The sequence below is a fragment of the Ursus arctos genome, unplaced genomic scaffold, assembly GCF_023065955.2.
Source record: "Ursus arctos isolate Adak ecotype North America unplaced genomic scaffold, UrsArc2.0 scaffold_18, whole genome shotgun sequence".
NCBI classification, from domain to species: domain Eukaryota; kingdom Metazoa; phylum Chordata; class Mammalia; order Carnivora; family Ursidae; genus Ursus; species Ursus arctos.
The window spans coordinates 10,417,565-10,436,169 of NW_026622852.1; positions in this window are offsets into that span (position 1 = coordinate 10,417,565).

The window sequence follows — 18,605 nt, forward strand, 5'->3', positions numbered from 1 at the left end:
CAGCAGAAGCCTTTATAGAGTAAGATGTTGGGGTACTGGCATTTCACCCACATCCAAGAGGTTGATGAGTGGTAAACAATCTTCTGTACATTGAATTACCAGTGCCCCGATCAAACCATGGACAGAACATCATCGTCTAAATATCCTGATTCAGTGTTTCCCAAACTCCATTCCATAGAACCTGAGTTCTAGAAGGCCCAAGTAGGTGCCCTGCTACTAAGAGGTTCTGAGGTCAAGACATTTGGGGGTGTGTTGTATTTTGCATTCCTCCTTCAGTGATTTGAATGGCTCGTTAGCTCTGACTAACAACACTCTTAAGAAGAGCTTGAGGCTCTGACAGGTCCTCAAATAAAAAAAATCTCTTTGACTCAAATACATTTAATTATGTTGGACTTTAACTGTGTTTTCTCAAATTTGTTTGAATTTGACTGAGGCATCTTTAGTATGGCAAATGATTAACATCCTGAGAAACAGTGAACCTTGACACACTGACTTAAGAGTTGCTATCCTAATTTTTTCCCCATGACTTGGGCAGCACAACCTCTGGCCTTGTCCAAAGAAATAAATTTGTGAGGCTGGAGATGGAAGTTGTGGGCCATGTTCAGTCCAGCCAAGATGTTTGCATGAAGTCCCTCAAGGAGTCAGCCTTTTGCAAGTGGGAGACCTCCAGGGTAAGCAAAGATGTTCATGAATTTCTGGGGTTCATTGGCAACTGCCAGCTGCTGCTTCAACATTTTGCTTTGGTTTTTTACTCTGAATGTTCCAGTAACTGATTATTTCAAGATCTGTAAGGAATTCACTGGGTCAGTCACAACCAAGGCCTTCTGGTGTTTAGATATGTCTGTGCTGGACAGAGTAATGGTCCTCCAAAGATGTCCCTGTTCTAGTTCCTGGAACCTGTGAATGTGTTCTCTTATGTGGCAAGAGGGACTTTGCTAAGGTGGTTAAGGATCTTAAGATGGTGAGATTGTCTTGTATTGTCTATGTGGGCCCAATTTAATCACAAGGGTCCTTATATGAGGAAGACGAGAAGGCCAGAAGGAGATGTATTGCAGGAAGCAGAAGTAGGAGTGACACGCTCTGAAGATGGAGGAAGGGGACATGAGCCAAGGAATGCGGGCTGCCTCTAGAAGCATGAAAATGCAAGGAAATGCATTCTCCCCTAGAGCCTCAGGAGGAATACAACCCTGTCTACACGTCAATTTTAGCCTGGTGAGATTATTTTGGACTTCTGACCTCTAGAACTGTAAATAATAGAGTTGTGTTGTTTTAAACTACTAAGTTTGGTTTGTGGTAATTTGTTACATGAAACTAACACAATGCCTGGTGTCTCCGGGTGGCTCAATGGGTTAAACGTCTGCCTTCTGCTCAGTTACGATCCCAGTGTCCTGGGATGGAGCCCCACGTTGGGCTTTCTGCTCAGTGGGGAGCCTGCTTCTCCCTCTGCCTCTGCCTGCTGCCCTCCCTGCTTGTGCTCTCTCTCTGTCAAATAAAAAAAAAAAACTTAAAAAAAAAAAGAAACTAATACAATGCCTTAGTCCTGTCCTATCTCAAACTGGCCCAGACCCACATAATCAAACCTAGAGCACCCCCTCTAAAAGGAGATTATTCTGAACTAAGAGGAGCCAACATCTACCTCCAGGGAGCTGGGCCCCCTATGAGGGCAATTGCCCACCCTGGGAGTAAGAGTTATTGGTTGTTATCATGGCTGCCTTAAGGCATCAAGAGGCTGACTCAAAGGGCATGTTTGGACCGCCAGAAGCAGGGATAGTTGAGACAGGCTTAGGAATTCAGGTCCAGAACAGGGACAGTATCTAGAACACGGACCATGGGCCACTTTCTTTGATGGGTTTGATTTTATCTTCCGCCAGTACCCTGAGTGATTCCCCCGATTCTGAGAACTAGAACACATGTCAAGAGGTAGTCCCATTCCGGGAACTCATGCGACCAGAGACATTGTGGCTCTGCGTCTTGGACCCAACATGGAGAAGGTTTATCTACGATACGGCACCTGGGCTTTAGAGCCGCTCAGAGGTAGCCCTGGGAGGCCCCGCATGTTGGCATGGCTTGCCCTTAGCTCTGGTACTCCACAGACAACCTCACAAAAATAATCATTTCTGTCCCTTGCACAGGCTCTCTATCTGCAGCAGCTGTACTCTTTTATTTTTTAAAAAAGATCTTCTCCCTAGACCCCTGGGTGGCTCAGTCAGTTAAGCATCTGCCTCCAGCTCGGGTCGTGATCCCAGAGTCCTGGGATGGAGCCCCGCATCAGGTGCCCTTCTCAGTGGGGAGCCTGCTTCTCCCTCTCCCTCTGCCCCCCACCTTGTTCTCTCTCACTCTCTCTCTCAAATAAATAAATAAATAAATAATCTTAAAAAAAAAAAAGATCGTCTACCTCCATGGATTCCCAAGGCACTTCTTGTTTTCTTTCTTTCTGTTTGTTTGTTTGGGGTGGGAGGAATAGAGGGCATTGTTTGCTTTTTCATTCCATCCCTTGGTGGGCAACTTGGTTTTAGAAGATGATTTCAAAGCCTTTCACTATAATGCTTATCTGTCCACCCTCCTCTTCCCTCACATTATGACCACATGGAGATTATCTATCAGGAACTGAAGCCACATCTTTGCTGCTGCACCTGCTAAGACTGTGTGATTAATTCACCTATTTCACTGGAAAGCACGAGGGTCAGAGAGGTGGATGTGGTAATCCAACTCTCCCCTCACGTGGGAACATATCGGTATTATAATTCTCTCCTTGGTGGATCTGAGGAAACCCAAACCCTGGCCCACCAGAGCCGGAGTCTTAAAAGATACACCTGGTATTGGATAAGGAGGGAGAATCAACCAGTCATTGACAATTCCTCAAACATTTGTGCTCATTTGTTTCCATTTAACACAGGTTCTCTGGCTAGTAATCCAGACTCCTTCTCCCCAGGGTCTTTGGTTACAGAGGGAGAGTCACAGAAAGGCCATTCCAGGCATGTGGATTCCAGCCAGTGGGTTCTCCAGCCCTTGCTCCTTGCCTGCCCTCAGTCTCCTCCCATTTGACTTTCTATGCCTCAGTTTCACTTTCTGCTTAACCTGCTCTTGGACTTTGATCCTCTTTAATTCACAGATCGTGGTTTTCGCTCATCAGCTGACATGGGGAATCCACTTCGGCCCATTCCTAGGCTCCCGGTAAGCTGGGCAGGGATATTCCTCGGCCTCCATGGCCAGGGGAGGGAGGTAAGACAGGGATGACAACGAAGGGGTTAGTGGCATTAGGAAAATCATTGAAACTGGAGACCTAACTGGGGACCACGGTCTGAATGGTGTCTCCCCCGAATTATTGAAATGCTTATTGCCAACTTGGTGGTCTTAGGAGGTGAGGCCTTTGAAAGGTGATTATGTCATGAGGGTGAAGCCCTCATGAATGGGACTAGTGCCCTTACAAAAGAGGGTCCAGAGAGAGCTCTTGCCACCTTCCCCCATGTGAGAACACAGCAAGAAGTCAGCAGTCTGGAACCCAGATGATGACGCTCCCTGGACCGTGCCAACACCCTGATCTTGGATGTCTCCCCTCCAGAACGGTGAGAAATAAATTCCCGTTGTTTTTAAGCTACCCAGTCTGTGGTAATTTGTTACAGTGGCCCCAGTGGACTAAGACACTGGGCGAAAAGGAAAAAGCTAGAAATGTGGTTACACTGGATAAAAGGCAATATTAATTGAAGCATTCATGAAAATGTTTATCATCTACATTTAATTGCTCTGTAGCATAAAACGATTATGTATGTTGGTAAATATGTATTATATTAATATATTGTCACTTTAGATTTCCCCAATTAACCCTCTGCGAGTTTACTCAGCCTTCCTAATTTATTGCTCATGTAACGTGGTCATCTGTTTTCAACCTAGAAAACTAGTGGGCCTAGTCCTCGGGCTTATGAGCTATCAGTTTATGCCTTGACATTGTGCCTGGAGATACAGAGCAGAGGTAGTTTGGTGGTTTCTCTGCCCAAGGTTGAGTAAACAGATGTCCCGGAGTTGATTTTACCCAGAATAATTGCATACAAAGAGCACAAATGTTTAATTAATCAGGAATCTTGTGCTTATTATCTTTTCACTGGGTTTCCACTGATAATGACCCAGAGGAAAATTCTTTTCCTTTGTGTGAATGATATTTTATTTAAAGGTTTTCATTTCATCATCTGATTTCCTCCCCCTTTCTAGTGAGGGAGAGGGGAAGGGGCTGCATGAACCAATACCTACGCCACCCACAAAAGGAGGGCACACCCAAGCTCCTGGCCGCGGAGAGGCAGGGATGCGGCTGGATGGAGGTCATTTTCACCACCCAAGTCAGCCTTGGAACTGTGCTGAAGTCAGAATAATTTACTATTCTATATTCACTCGATGCAAACTTCCTTTCCCCAAATCAAAGTTGGGCAGAAAGAAAGGGAGTTATGGAAAGGGCTGACACTTGAGAAAATGGGAAGACAGTTATGTATGAAATGAGGTCTGAGTTTTCAGGACTTAACGTTGCAGTTCGGGCTGGCTCGCTAATGAAGGACCTACTCCCCTAACCTGGTGCACAGCACAAAACACTAATCAGGACATTGTTTGCATTAAAGGGCTGAGTTTTCCGGTGGGTAATCATCGGGGGAAACCCAGTCAAGGGCGAACAAGGACGGCGGCCCTGATTAATTAAACATCTGCACCAGGGCTAAAAGCAAGACTAACCCTGTTGGTCGTACACAAGCTATTGCTATTAATGCCACTCGTGGAACCGGGAAGGACTGTTTGCTAAAATCCCCTCTGTCTGGAAAGCTCTGCATTCAGAGCAGATCGGGTTATGTCTTTCTATACTATTTCAGCTTCTTCCTGCGTGTCAGGGATTCTGGGCCGGGCAGTGGTGTACGTGGCTTATCTCCTCAAGGAGAAAACAGCATTTGAGCTAGCCTTGAAGTACAGATGAAAGTTGAAAATGTGGAGATCTGGGGGAAGGCCATTCTGGGAAGGGCATTCCAGGGAGGGGGACCCATGCGAACAAAGGCAGGATGTCTGGAACTGTAGAGTGTGTCTTGATAACTACCAGGTCTGCTCTGATTGGAGCCCAGGGGCTGTAAAGGTTAGCGGAAGTCAGAGCTGCGAAGATAAGGATGAACGCCAGCCTGTGGAATTAGAGGTTCATTCTGAAAGCCGTCAGAGGACACTATTGGAAGCTTCTTGGGTGGAGAGTGGCATGAACAGGACAGTGTCTCCAGAAGATGATCTAGAGTAGTGGGGAGAGTGGCCGAATGAGTAGGAGAGAAAACAGTGTGGGGAGGGACCCGTTAGGGTTGTGCGAAATTACAAATCCAGTTCAAAAGTTAGAGGACTGTCACAGAGAAACCAAACGTGGAAAGAGTTACTATTGAGGTTGCCAGATAAAATACGGGACCTACTAGACTGAAATTTTCTTATTGTTTATCTGGAATCCAAATTGAACTCAGTGTCCTGTATTTTATTTGTCAAATCCGGCAGCCCTAGCCACTGTCAGTCACCTGGCAAGGCCATTCTTTTTTTTTTTTTTTAAGATTTTATTTATTTATTTGACAGAGAGGAGACAGCTAGGGAGGAAACAAGGTGGGGGACTGGGAATGGGAGAGGGAGAAGCAGGCTTCCCACCAAGCGGGGAGCTCTGAGATCATGACCTGAGCCAAAGGCAGATGCTTAACAACTGAACCAACCAGCCGCCCAGGCCAGGCAGTTCTGAGGAGGGTCATTCCTTGGCCGAGGTCTCAGTGGCTGTCACCAGAAGCCGCTGCTTTGCGCTGAGACCGGCTCCCATCCCATGACCCAGCCCCGCAGGGACACTGGAACGCTGACTCCTCTGATGGGTGACTAGCTTCAGCACCTCCAGAAGTTGCCATAGGACCACACCGCCCGCCAGCCAGGGTGTTTCAGCCGAACTTTTCTGTCTCCTTTTCACAGGGTTAGATCTGCCCAGCCGTCCCAGAGCTCTGGCAGCCTCTCTTGGCTCTTTCCACCTTTTCTCTCATATGCCTTCGTCCTCGTAGAGCTTTGCACATCGAATCCCATCCTGACATCTGCTTCTTGGAGGATGTACCTGTCTTGGTATTTGTCTTGGACTGATGTACCTGGTGTCCGAATGGAAGTTGTCAGGAGCTGGCTAGGGAAAGCACGAGATTTGTAGCTGCGGAATAGGAACCAGGGAAGGTTGTAAAGCAGCAGGTGGCAAGAAAGAGGATTTGGAAGGGCCAAAATGTTCAGGTTTGGCTTTAGTCTCGCTTAGTCCTCAATGAAGAAGACACATAAAAAATCATGTGTGATACGTTAAAAAATGCCCATATTTCATGCCAGGTTGAGATCTTATGTGTTTTTCAGGAGGCTGGGATGCCGCTGCTCAGTCCCGGTTGAAGAACTTTATTTTAAAGGACTAAGATCGTGATGGTAAATAGACTCTGTTTGCAGAAGAACTCTGATAAATTGGTAGTGACCTTGGAGGGCTGTGCTCCAAAGGGCTGTGCAGCCATGCGGAAGGCACTGGGATTGATTAATGTGGTCTGTTATGGTTGAGGGAGTAGAGGCGGTGGGCTGAGTGCTCTCCTTTGACAGCCCTGCCCAGGTTGGTGAACTCTTAAAGGCAACATCCTGTGTCCGAAAGGAGGCTATTGGTATAATCTGGGGAAGAAGGAAGAGGGCCGGAAATAGCTAGGAGAGGAACAGCTCAGGAGGTAAATATGAGAATCACGGAACTAGAATGAGCAAGACTGGGGAATCAAATAGGGCACAAGGTAAAGAAGGGGGAAGAATCAGATAAGATTCTGAGGTTTCCATGGCTGGTGTGTGTGTGTGTGTGTGTGTGTGTGTGTGTGTGTGTAACTAATCTGACTATACACTCCTTGCCAACTGGGACTGGTAATTTGAGTTACCCTTCAAACACCTAGTGTCATCCCCCTCCGTCTGTCTTTTGATGGTCATTATAACATGTGCGGGTTTTTAATACAGATGGAACACTTGGCAGAGAAGAGTCATTCTCTTGCATTCTTTCAATTGTAATCATCCAAATGCACAGATCCATGTTTAGTTACCACGTTTGTTCTTTATATGTACATAAGTAGATAGTAATTCCATCTGTTCTAAAGTCACTTCAGAAAAGCTCCAAGCACACCATCCACCATGGACTTGTATTATTCAATTTCTCTTTACTGGAAATAGAATGTATTGATTTAAAGTGGCTTTATGGGGTGTCTGGGTGGCTCAGTTGTTAAATGTCTGCCTTCAGCTCAGGGCGTGATCCTGGAGTTCTGGGATCAAGCCCCACATCGGGCTCTTCCGCTGGGAGCCTGCTTCTTTCTCTCCCACTCCCCTGCTTGTGTTCCCTCTCTCACTGGCTGTCTCTATCTCTGTCAAATAAATAAATAAAATCTTAAAAAAAATAAAGTGGCTTTAGATTAAGAATGTGAACAACACTTGATATTCGAGAGCGGCAGTTTGCACGGTTGTGGTAAGGACAAAAGAACATCTGTTTGGCCCTGCCTCACAGCAGGAGGCCCCATGCTTGGTCAGGCGTGCACCCACAGGGAGGGAAGGGGGTGACAGAGGCTCTGGGGTTCGTCACCACAGAATTCAGAGGACTGACTCACTTCCCTTGCTGAGATGCCGGCCATGGTTTGTGGTGGTGGCTCACCACACTGGCGAGGCACTCGCCTTTCCTGCCTTTCCTGTTCCATGTGATCTCGTCCCAAGGTGCCAGCTCCTGGCTTTCCAACTTGGGGACGCGTACATTTTTTCAAGAGGGTGGAGGGAAAATCAACATGAAGATTAATGGACTTCAAAGCAGGGAGAGAACGAAAATACTGGAAATTTCTGCCCATGATTCAACTTTCAGGGGCACAAGAGTGCACTGGAGACAAGGAGGAGAACCAAATCTAGTTTTGAGGCCAGAGCCTCGAGTTTAAGAGATCATTTAGAGAACTCACCGAACGCAACACGGCCATGAAAGTGGTTGTTGAATTCTGCCCTGTCGACGTTCCCTCCCTCCCTCTCCTTTTTAATGGTGGTGGACCTTAGCTTTAAAATGAATTTTAAGTTTAAGAGAATTCATTTAAAAATAGGTTCTTTAGACTGTGTTTATAAAAATAATTTCTCCCAACTGGAATGCGAACATATGTTCCACATATGTGGTAATGCTATTGTACAACATGCTATTTCTGAATACCACACAAAAGTAAAATCCTAATCTAATTTTAAGTAGCATGGGTAATTTCTAGTGAATGGCAAATTCGATATTTCACACCAGGAAAACTTGGACAAATGTACAAATCTAATGATAGGGGTTAGGTGGTGCATAGGTAGACCGCTCCTCCTTGTGTATGTCGGCAATACCCCACCTGGCTCTAGTCACACTGTTTATTGTGATGTGCTAAATTACCCGAATCTGTTGTACCGCGATTTCTCTCTCAAAATCTCAAGTTGTTGCCAGAGAACTGCTCTCTCCACTGGATCTGTACAGGGCTTTGGGGAAATCAGACGTTCAGTTAAGTTAATCACAGGTGTGAATTCCTTATGCGCCCCCAGAGGACAGCCCATAGAATGTGTTTCCCAGCTGTAAGAGGTACCCTGAATTCTAATATGTAACCACTTCCTGAGGGGAGGGTATGATCCCTGGCTGCCAAACAGGGCCATTTTTGTAGTGGCTTGATTGGGTAAAACACGTTTAGGTGGTAATAGATACCACGTACCATGACCATGCCTTCAAACCCTGAGTTGGCTGAGAAGGTGGTAGCTCACGGGGCTGAGGCGTATAGGCAGCCTATAGACTGGGTAGGGACTGAGTTTGCCCTTTGTTGGTGACCACTGCTTACTCTCCAGCAGGAGGAACTTAGCCAATGCCTCTCAATTTGCAAAATGGCGCCAAACAGGCCCCCAGAGAAACATTATCAAAGGCCTTTTTGTCTTAGAATGCATCAGTGCTGAGGAAGGGAATGTTATGCATGGCACGCATGGATGGGCTTTCAACCCACCCAAGTCCAAACCTCATTTTCTCTCTGGGAGAGAGGAAGGTGGCAGAAGAAGAAGCCAAGAGGCCAGGATGCTGCCAACATTCGAGTGGGAAGGGCCCTCCTCTGGAATGAGCACGCTGGCAGAGGAATGGGGCAGAGGAATGAATTTTAGAAATGTTGCGGTGAACGAGACACTGAGATTTATTTAAAAATGAAAGATTTATGAAAATAACCTGGTACCAGAGGAAAAAAAGACTCGAGGGTTGAAATACATCATGGTTGGGGAGCTGGGATGACGTGGAATGCAGGAGAACGATGTGGCAGGGAGGGAAGGTGAGGGGCCAAGAAGAGAGTCCCCAGGAGGGTGCAGTGGAGGGGGCACGGGCTGCCAATCTGGAGGCAGGCTTCTCGTCATGCTGCCACCTTGGTTCCCGTGACCTGGCAATCGGTTTCTTCTGTGCAGGGAAGGGGGAGCCGAGACCCATTGTTGCAAAGCGTGGCAGTCCACCTGGCTCGCAGAGGCAGACAAGGAATTTAATGTGAGGGTAGGCAGTCGCTCCCAGAACCTGAGGGAGGGGTGAGGGTCAGGGCAGCTGCAGGGGTGCAGCAAAGCAGAAACTGATGGACAGGCTCTTTGGGGCCTGGAGCCCAGCTTTAATCAGTTCTGAAAGTTTTCTGTGCCGATCTTGCTCCTGCCCCGGATCCACATTCCCAGAAGGGCAATTCCACTTGGTCTGGCTTGGGTCATGTTCTCAGCTGTTGGCCAGAGGAGGGCACCCAAACCATGAGCAATGGCAGAGAAGTTCTCCAGGAAAAAACAGAGGTGCCATGATCAGAGAAAGAGGGAATAGGAGCTGGGCAAGCAAGAAGACAAGCGCCCACTGCACAGGGTGAGGACAAAGCCACCACAAGACCTTGTCTCGGGTTCCATGGGATTGTGGAATGGAAGGGGTTAATACGCATCTGCTGTTGTTACCTCATTTATTTCTCACAAGGACCCTGAAAGAAAGAAAACCAAATGAGGACTCAGGAAATGTCCTGGGACTCCCAATGCCTTGGGCTGACATCCCGTTGTGGGTCCCCACAGCAAGCGTGCCTTCTGGTTCTCCGTGGTGCCCGCACAGGGAGCTCCAGGGGGAGGGGGCGTGGAATGGCATTTTCCAGCCTGAAACCGTCCCAGAGTTCTGGGTTCTCAATCTGCACAGAAGAGTTTTTCATCTAAGCTTCTTAATATAAACTTGAAGCCCGAGTGCCTCTCTCATATCTTAAATATTTTCAGGAATGCTAGAAGGTGGGGGAACTGCCACCCAGAAGCATCTCTGGAAAGAACTACCTGGAGAAAGGGAGGTCTCATGTGCCAAGCTCGGTCCCTCTCTTTTGGCCACTACAGAGCATCTCCTTGTTTCTGCAGCAAGATATTTGGTTCCAGTTGTTACGTAGTTGCTGGGTTCCCACCAACAGCCCTTCCATGAGCCCCCCTTACGAAGAGATGCAAAGATTTAACGGTTTCGAGGGGGAGGCTACCTAATTTGACACACATTTGACACATACATTTGACACATTCCACACATTCTTGTGCTTGAATAACACCACCTGTAAGTTGGGGAGATAGCGTTTTCAACGCGTGGTAACCTGGGAAGCTGCCCTTTCGACCCGGTTGTGGGAAGGGCGGTCTCACACATTTTTTCCACAGTAATTTGATTTCATCTGAGAACAACTGCAGGAGCTACTGTTGGGAAAGCAACCCAAGGTTCAATGTCGAGGTCATTATTGGTGTTAGATGTTTCAGATCTGTGACATAGTTGAGTTATAGCATATTTATCAAGGAAGCATCCTGTTAGGAATTCTGTCTATCAGACTTGGCAGGGGTCCAGCATTTCATCATCATGATGGAGATTACCCCCATCCTGGGCAACAGGTGTTTTGAGTGTTCTGAAAAGCCGAAACAGCCCAAATTTTGCCTAACAAAGCTTCTCTGTGCCCCCGGGGTTGGCACTAACAATCATCTTTTTCAATCTATGGGTTTTATTCTCCAGAGTTTTTACATGTGGAGTCCTCTTTCCGGTATTCAGGTACTGTGGGACCAAAGGTTAGCTTGGGCCATGGGGTTAGCTTGGGCCAAAGGTTAGCATGGGCCATCTTCCTCTCCCACAAGCCAACCTTAGTAACACCGTTTGAGTAGAAACATGCAAACACAGTTTCAAATCAAGTCTGCTAGACTCCATCATTCAACCAGATGGCCACCCCTAAGACTTTTTCTAAAGAAATTTTGGAGACTTCTTAAGAGGGTGAATCTAATGGGTAGTACAGTCAGAATACAGAAATCCTGGGCACGGCAGGGTTCAATAAGGGGAATGCTTTCTTAGCTCTCAAATTTTGACTGCACCTCTTAGCTAATCCAAATATCTATTTATAATAGCATTTGGAGAGATCCTTGAACTTGGGTTTTAAAACCAAAAGAAGTATTAAGAAGGAATCCACAGGACAATTTGAACTACGTATATTTACACAAAAAAGTAACAGAGTAGTTCCTCCCCCAACTTTTTTTCAGTTCCTTCCCCTTAAATCCCTTAAGTAGGTGTGCCTAAGAGAATTGTCTTTGTTTCTGTAGGGTGTGCTTTATCTTAATGTAACACCCAAGTTCACAGGTGATACCCTACTGTGAGGATCTGTGTGGGATGTCACCACCTGTGCCAGGGCTCTTATTAATGAACTGCAGGACATCCTCCATCTTGGTATATATACTAACTCAGAGTCCATACCAAGTCTGAGCCTTTAAAGAGGTTCCTTTCCTCCAGCATTCTTTGCTAACTGCCTGCTTCAAGTTTCTTATTTCTCTTTTCCTTAGAATGGTCTTGGAGCTTTCTGTTTCTCTTTGAATCCTTTCTGGCTACTGCCTCTGTGTGCTGCTTTATTTCTTTACTGCAGGGTGGAGGAAGTGTTTGATATTTTGCTCCAACAAAAATTTTTGAATATCTATTTTATCAGCCACTGGGCTAGGTTGCTATGTGAAAGAGTATGTTCCAAATTTAATCTAAGTTGAAAACAAATTCCACGGTTATGCAGAAACATGCTCACCTTGATCTCTTCTGGGCACCCTCCCTGGTTACAACAGCTCAGACTCTACTCCTTAACAATTTTCTGCCTAAACAGTCACCGAGAAGTATTGGAGAAAACTCATTGGTTGCAGAGATGCTAATTATTTCCCCCAACGATCATTTCCTTCCTTTCTCCAGGCATCTTTACTAGAGAAATTGTCTCTCCAAAAACAGCCCAAAGGGGAGTTCCCTAAGTGCTTTGAGACCCTGTAACTGTCTATAGCTTATTGCATTGGATGTGGATTCCTGACCCAAGAAAAGCCAACCACATGTAGTCTAAAGACAAAGAGACTACATAAATTATCTTGGGAACTTGAATTGGAAAGGCAGCTAATTGTGAAAGCTGAGACCTACATTCTGTGGCCTCCATGATGGGCCAAAAGCAGGCATTGCCAAGTAAGCCATCAGCATAGGGAGACAACAAAGGAATTTGTCTGTCTTAACCAGAAATCTGTGTACAAAGAAAAGTCTCTCAATTGTGAATCAAGAATTCTGAACCAAGAACCTAATGCCTTACTTGGGTTTGAGCCTTGGGTTTATGCTATATATGTGGTCTAGGAATATTTGAGATGAGATAGTAACATAAAAATGTGATTCTAGGCCATGATGTCATACAGTCATGAACCAAACACAAAACTCTCTGTTGAGTCATACCCTCAGCTCAGGCCACAGACAGTTCCCATAAATAAAACCACACTGAAGAAAAGCTCACCCTCCCAAATTACAAAATATATTAGGAAACAGACCCCATGACAGAGAGTCAACAGATAGAACATACAGCTGGATTAGATTCCCAATAACTTCAGGTAGTAGATCTGTTGTAGAGGCACTATAATTGGTTTAAAATGATTAGAGACATACAATAAGGAATTGAAAATATAGTAATTGTGCAAGATATCATGTAAAAAGAGACTATAGATCCAAAAAAGAAAAAATTAAAAAAATAGAAGTAATAACTATAGTCATTAATTTTAATGGAGTAGATATAGCTAAAAAGAAAATTAATGAGCTGGAAGAGAGGTCTGATTCCAATTCAGAATGCATCACAAAGACATAAACATATGAGAGAGTAATTAAAGATATGGAAGATAGAATGAGAAATAATATGATTTTCAAATAGAGAATGACAGAGAAGAAGTCAAAGAGAAAAAGGCTGAGGATTTTTAATAATGGTTAAAAGATAAAAATCATAAGATTCAGGAAGCTACAGCAAGCCATGAGCTGACTAAATAAGAATAAATCCAAACCATAAGTCCACTATAATGAAAATGCAGAACACCAAAGCCAAAATGTTCTTAAAGCAAACAGAGAGAACAGACATATTTCCTACAATGGAAATACAATTAAACAGCCAGCAGATTTTTCCACAGCAACAGCAGAAACCAGAAGTCAATAAGGTGATCTACCCCAAACAGTAAGAGAAACCATGTCACTTCTATAGCCACTTAAATTATTATTCGACAACACAGGTGAAATTAAATTTTGTTTTACTTCCAAAGACTTTCATGAAGGAGTTTCTTTTCTTTTCTTTTCTTTTCTTTTCTTTTCTTTTCTTTTCTTTTCTTTTCTTTTTTTTTAGATTTAATTAATTTATTTGATATAGAGAGAGGACGACTGGGGGGCAGGGGCAGAGGGAGAAGCAGGCTCCCTGCAAGGCAGGGCTCAATCCCGGGACCCTGCTATCATGACCTGAGCCCAAGGCAGATGTTTAACGGACTGAGCCACTCAGGCGCCCCTCTCACGAAGAAGTTTCAAAAGGATTTATTTCAAGTAGAAGAAAATTGAACCAAAAGGGTAGAAGTGAAATTCAAGAAAGGGTACTAAATTTAAACATGCCCTGCCTATAGACAATAACAATAATATTGACAGATCTTAAGGGTGCAAGGAATGTGGAACTGAAATGTTGGACAACAATAATAGGTAAGAAGGGTGGGAGATGACTGGAGTTCTGAATATTGGTAGGTGGATAGAAAAGTGGTCTTATTTTATACTTTTTGAAGTCAAGTGTGTGTGATAAAAATGTAAGGGTAACATCCAAACAGATCCTATGTATATGCAGACATACACATGAGCAGAGAAAACAAAGGCAAAAGAATGGAAAAAGGCCTATCAGGCCAAAAAAGAAGGGGGAAGGGTTAATAGGATCACATTTATACCAGAGTTTAGGGCAAGACTTATGGTTAGGGATAGATTGTTCTAAAACATAACAATTCTAATATGTTCCTAATAGCCTCAAATAAAAGGCAACGATTGAATTTACAGGAGGACTTGTCAAATACACAATTACAGTAGATATTTTAACACGACTCTTCAGAGAGGTAAAGCAAATTTTAAAAATCAGTAAGATTTGAGTAAGTCATTTTTGTAGTGATCGTGGCAGTTGCCTAAATAGTGCTTCTGATTCCAGTGTCAAGAAGTGTAGGGGTCCTTCTACCTGAAAGGTTTGGGAAGGCGAACTTTTCCACAGGACGCTTTTTTATGGGAGGGAGGGATCCGGGTTCTCTAACCTTTCACATGTGCAGGAGTGGATGAGACCCATTCCAGCCCTGCTTCAAGGAGGGGCTGATTTTGGCCCGTGAATCTGGCTGACTATTATGTAACTTGGCTATGATTTTTTTCCTTCTACTTTTCAAATTAGTGCAAGCTAGTAGGGCTTTGGGATTCTTTGCACACAGCTGAGGCAGCAGAAAGTCACGTGCATTAGTTAAGGTGCACGCTAAACTGCTGTCATAGAGACGCTAAAAAATAACAGCGGCTCAGACGAGGTTATTTCTCTGCCACGGAACATCCAGACGGAGGCGGGCAGTGCCAGGCAGGTAGGTGGCGCTGCTCCAGGAAGTCCTCCAGCTGCCTCCCACATATGCGTCCTTCTCTTCATTCCCACATTTGTCCTTCTAGCCCAGGGGAAGGGCAAGTAGCTCCTTTACAGAGATGCGATCCAACGTTTGTGCACGTCACTTTCCTCTGGCTAGACCTTAGTCACGTGGTGACTCCGAGCCGCAGGGGCGCTTGGGAAATACCGTCTGCAGCTGGGCAGCCATCTTTCTTGTTCCTCAGTGCGTGGGGCCTTTGGGGATCATTCTGTTGCTGGAAGGGAAGAGATTAGACTGGGTAGCCGAAGAAAATGAGCAGTGGCAGCCGTAGCTCAAGTCTTTATTCCTAATCACAGCCCCATTCATTACATGCGAGGGACATTGGAACCTGTCACTTCGGTTTTTCCATCTAGAAAACTGTAACTCAGATTTGTTATTAATAGCAGTCAAGACGAAGAGAGTGAAAATGAGGGCTCCCAGGGTTCTTTGTGGGACCCTGGCTCTGTAGTCCCCCGTCTGCACAGAGCAGAGGCCCCAGCAGGCACACACTGCATTGTAGGGCCATGGGCGCTTTGGGGGGTGGGGGGCAATGGCCAGCCAGTTCCTGCCTCTGGCTGCTTTGCCTGGAGCCCCTCTTTCCTTCTCCTGATCTCCCCTTCCCTCTCTCCCACCTCCCCACTGGCGGGATTCTGCAGATTGATGGATTGTCACCTGGAAGGTGGAGGCAGACCCCAGATCCCGGTGTTCTTAAAGGAAAGAAGGATTAATGAGCCCCTTAGAGTTGTCTCTGGGCTGGAGCTCATCTCGGTGCCTGCTCGGCTGGGAAGGCTGGGACGGCGTACCGCCAAGGGAAAGGCAGGCAGCTACAAAGCTTTGGTCATGCTGCCCTGTGTGTGACCTGTCAAGTCTTGTCTGTGATCGGCTGTGCCCATTGGTGCAGGTCACATGCTGAGCTCCTCCCAGGAATCTGATTGTTTGCAGTTGTAAAGTGCAGGGGCTTGGATCTGTCCGAGCAGAGGGTTAAATCATGGAGTGTTTTACAAGGGCAGCTATAGGGAATGTCTTGTTTTCTCCTTATATGGCTATTTTTCTCAGTCCAGAATCCCAGGGTGTATTTTACGTGGTTGAAATACACAAATGGAGTCATAGTCTTAGCCAAACATACTATGTGGCTTTAAAATTAACAAGTCTCTCTCTACTTCTGTACCCCAAACACACATTCACATGCACCATTTCCGTTGAGACCATGGAAAGATACTCCTTCCTTTTTAGCCAAAAATATTTAGTGGGGTGGATTTCTACAATTCTGTTGCTTTGTGCACGAGAAAGATTTCTTTTGATCAGAGTAGTTTTGCAAGCGTGTGGGTCAAATTTAAGTATCAAGTTTTTAATGAGTGGCTACTGTATGGAAGTGCTGCCTTTGCTGGCTCTGGGTATATAGGCAGAACGGGGCACCAAATGTTAAAATATGAAAAGGAAAGATGTTTAACAATGGTTCAAGACGACACTAGTCAGAAGGCAGCGTGCGGTGAGTGAGAGCATGAGCTTGCCACAGGCGGTTCAGGGGAAGGAGAAATCTGTTCAGACTAGGGTGATCAGTGCAGCTTTCATGGAAGAAGTGGAGGTTTGAATTAGATGGATTTGGTTAGGTCAAGGGGAGAGGGAGAGGCGTTTTCGTGGCAGAGGCCTGAAGGAAAATGCCAAAGAAAGAAAACGAAGGGGATTTTAAAAGAGGAGAGCGAATAATCCAGAGTGGCTGAAGCAAATAGTTCATGTTGGAGAAGAGGCACTTTGGTTGGGAAAGGTAGATTAAGGCTGGAAGTGGCCTGAGAAGTCAGGAATGAGGAGCTGGGATTTTTACTGCATGATAAAGGGGAGGCATTGCAGGCTTTTGGGTATTTATTTTGATCTGAACTGGTCTGGCACAGGATTCTCAACAATTTCTGCTTATTTTTCTTTTTGGCTATCTCAGCAAATATGACAATCTAGAAAATTAAGATTAAAAAAAAATTTTTTTAAAAGATTTTATTCACGAGAGAGAGAGAGCATGGGCAGCGGGGGAGAGGGAGAAGCAGGCTCCCCGCTGAGCTGGGAGCCTGATGCGGGGGCTTGATCCCAGGACCCCGGGATCATGATCCAAACCAAAAGCAGACACTTAACCGACTGAGCCATCCAGGCATCCCTAAGATTGGATTAATTAAATATAATCTTTAGGTATTAAAAGTAAGACTCCTTATCAAGATTTCCTTAATGGTGATTTTACAAATGAGAAATGCAGTGTTTATTACTGAATACAATTCTTGGCCATACCTTCTGGAACGCAAACTATGAACTCAGATTTTGCAGGGAGAAGTTGATTGACCAACTTTCATTCTTTGTGGGCACAAGGCGAAATATTGGAGGAAAAACCTGGCATTGGATTTAGATCCAGAAACCCCACATTCAGAGCAAATTTAGATGAAAATTTGCATTTCAGGGGCATTTTGGAGATAATAAAATCTGGCATGAGAATTATGCTCCCCAAAGCCTACTTTCTGAGTCTTATTGGATCTCCACTTGAGTTTTCTTCCAGAGATAAAGCTGGGATTATGATATCTATTATAAATGTGAAGAAACTGTCAAAAAGTTTTAATGACTTTCCCAGACTCACACAGCTAATTTGTGGTGGAGCAAGGTTGTCGGGAACGTGGAGGGGGCCAAGCGGTGTCCTTGCAATAGCGAGTTGGTGGTACATGGGCTCCAGTGGATCAGAGGCACCGATGTACTGTCAGGGAAGCAACCACATTAGACAGAAAGGCTGTCCCAGCCAAGGCAGGTGAGAGGTGATGACAAGGTGACTGGGGACAGCCCTTGTGAGGAGGAGCTTGAGGATTCTGGCTTTTGGAAAGAGTGATACTACCAACCCTCAAATGACAACCTCCATAGGCCAGGTGGGATAGAACTGACAGGGAAGGGCTCTTGGGCAGGGCCAGTTGGAGCAAAGATGCTGAGAAGTTGAAGGGACCTTGGGCAAGTCACTTGATTTTTCTGAGCCTCAGCTTCCTCCTGTGCAAAATGAAGTGAATCCTAACCCCTGATGGCGTGGCATTACAATGATTGGCTGAGAACATTGGCTGGCAAACGTGGCTCAGTCCCTGGGACTCAGCCATGTTAATACAGTTTTTTTGGAATGAGTGCCATCAAGAGCTGTCAGGCAGGTGCGCTGGAAGGGATATGGAGACCTGTAGTTTGTCTAGGGATGAGAGTGGCGTTGGGTTTACATTTAAGAACAAAAGAGAGGCTAGGCTGTAAGGGACTGGAGCTCTTTTGTTGTTCTCATTTCTAATTCATCATTGAAAATCAGGCAGAAGAAACATGACTGTGCACGTGTGCGTGGGTACACACGCGTGTGTGCACACACGCACACACACACATTGTGCTGAATACATGCTGTAGGTGAGCAAGGTGGACCACGGCAAAGGCTCTTGTTCACAGATGCCTCTTTGTGGGTTTATCAAGGATCATTTAATGGTGATGTTGTTTTCCAGTTTTAAAAACCTCCTAAAATATTTAGCACTTGCAAGGGGGAATGCCAGGTTCCCAGGTTACTTGCATAGGTGTTGGGTGTGTGTTAAGTCAGGGAAGTATTATGTCTCAAGTCGTCTCTGATACAAGATCAGCATTGAAATACATGAGGTCACAGGATGGTGAAGCCAGAGAGGTTGGGAAGAAAA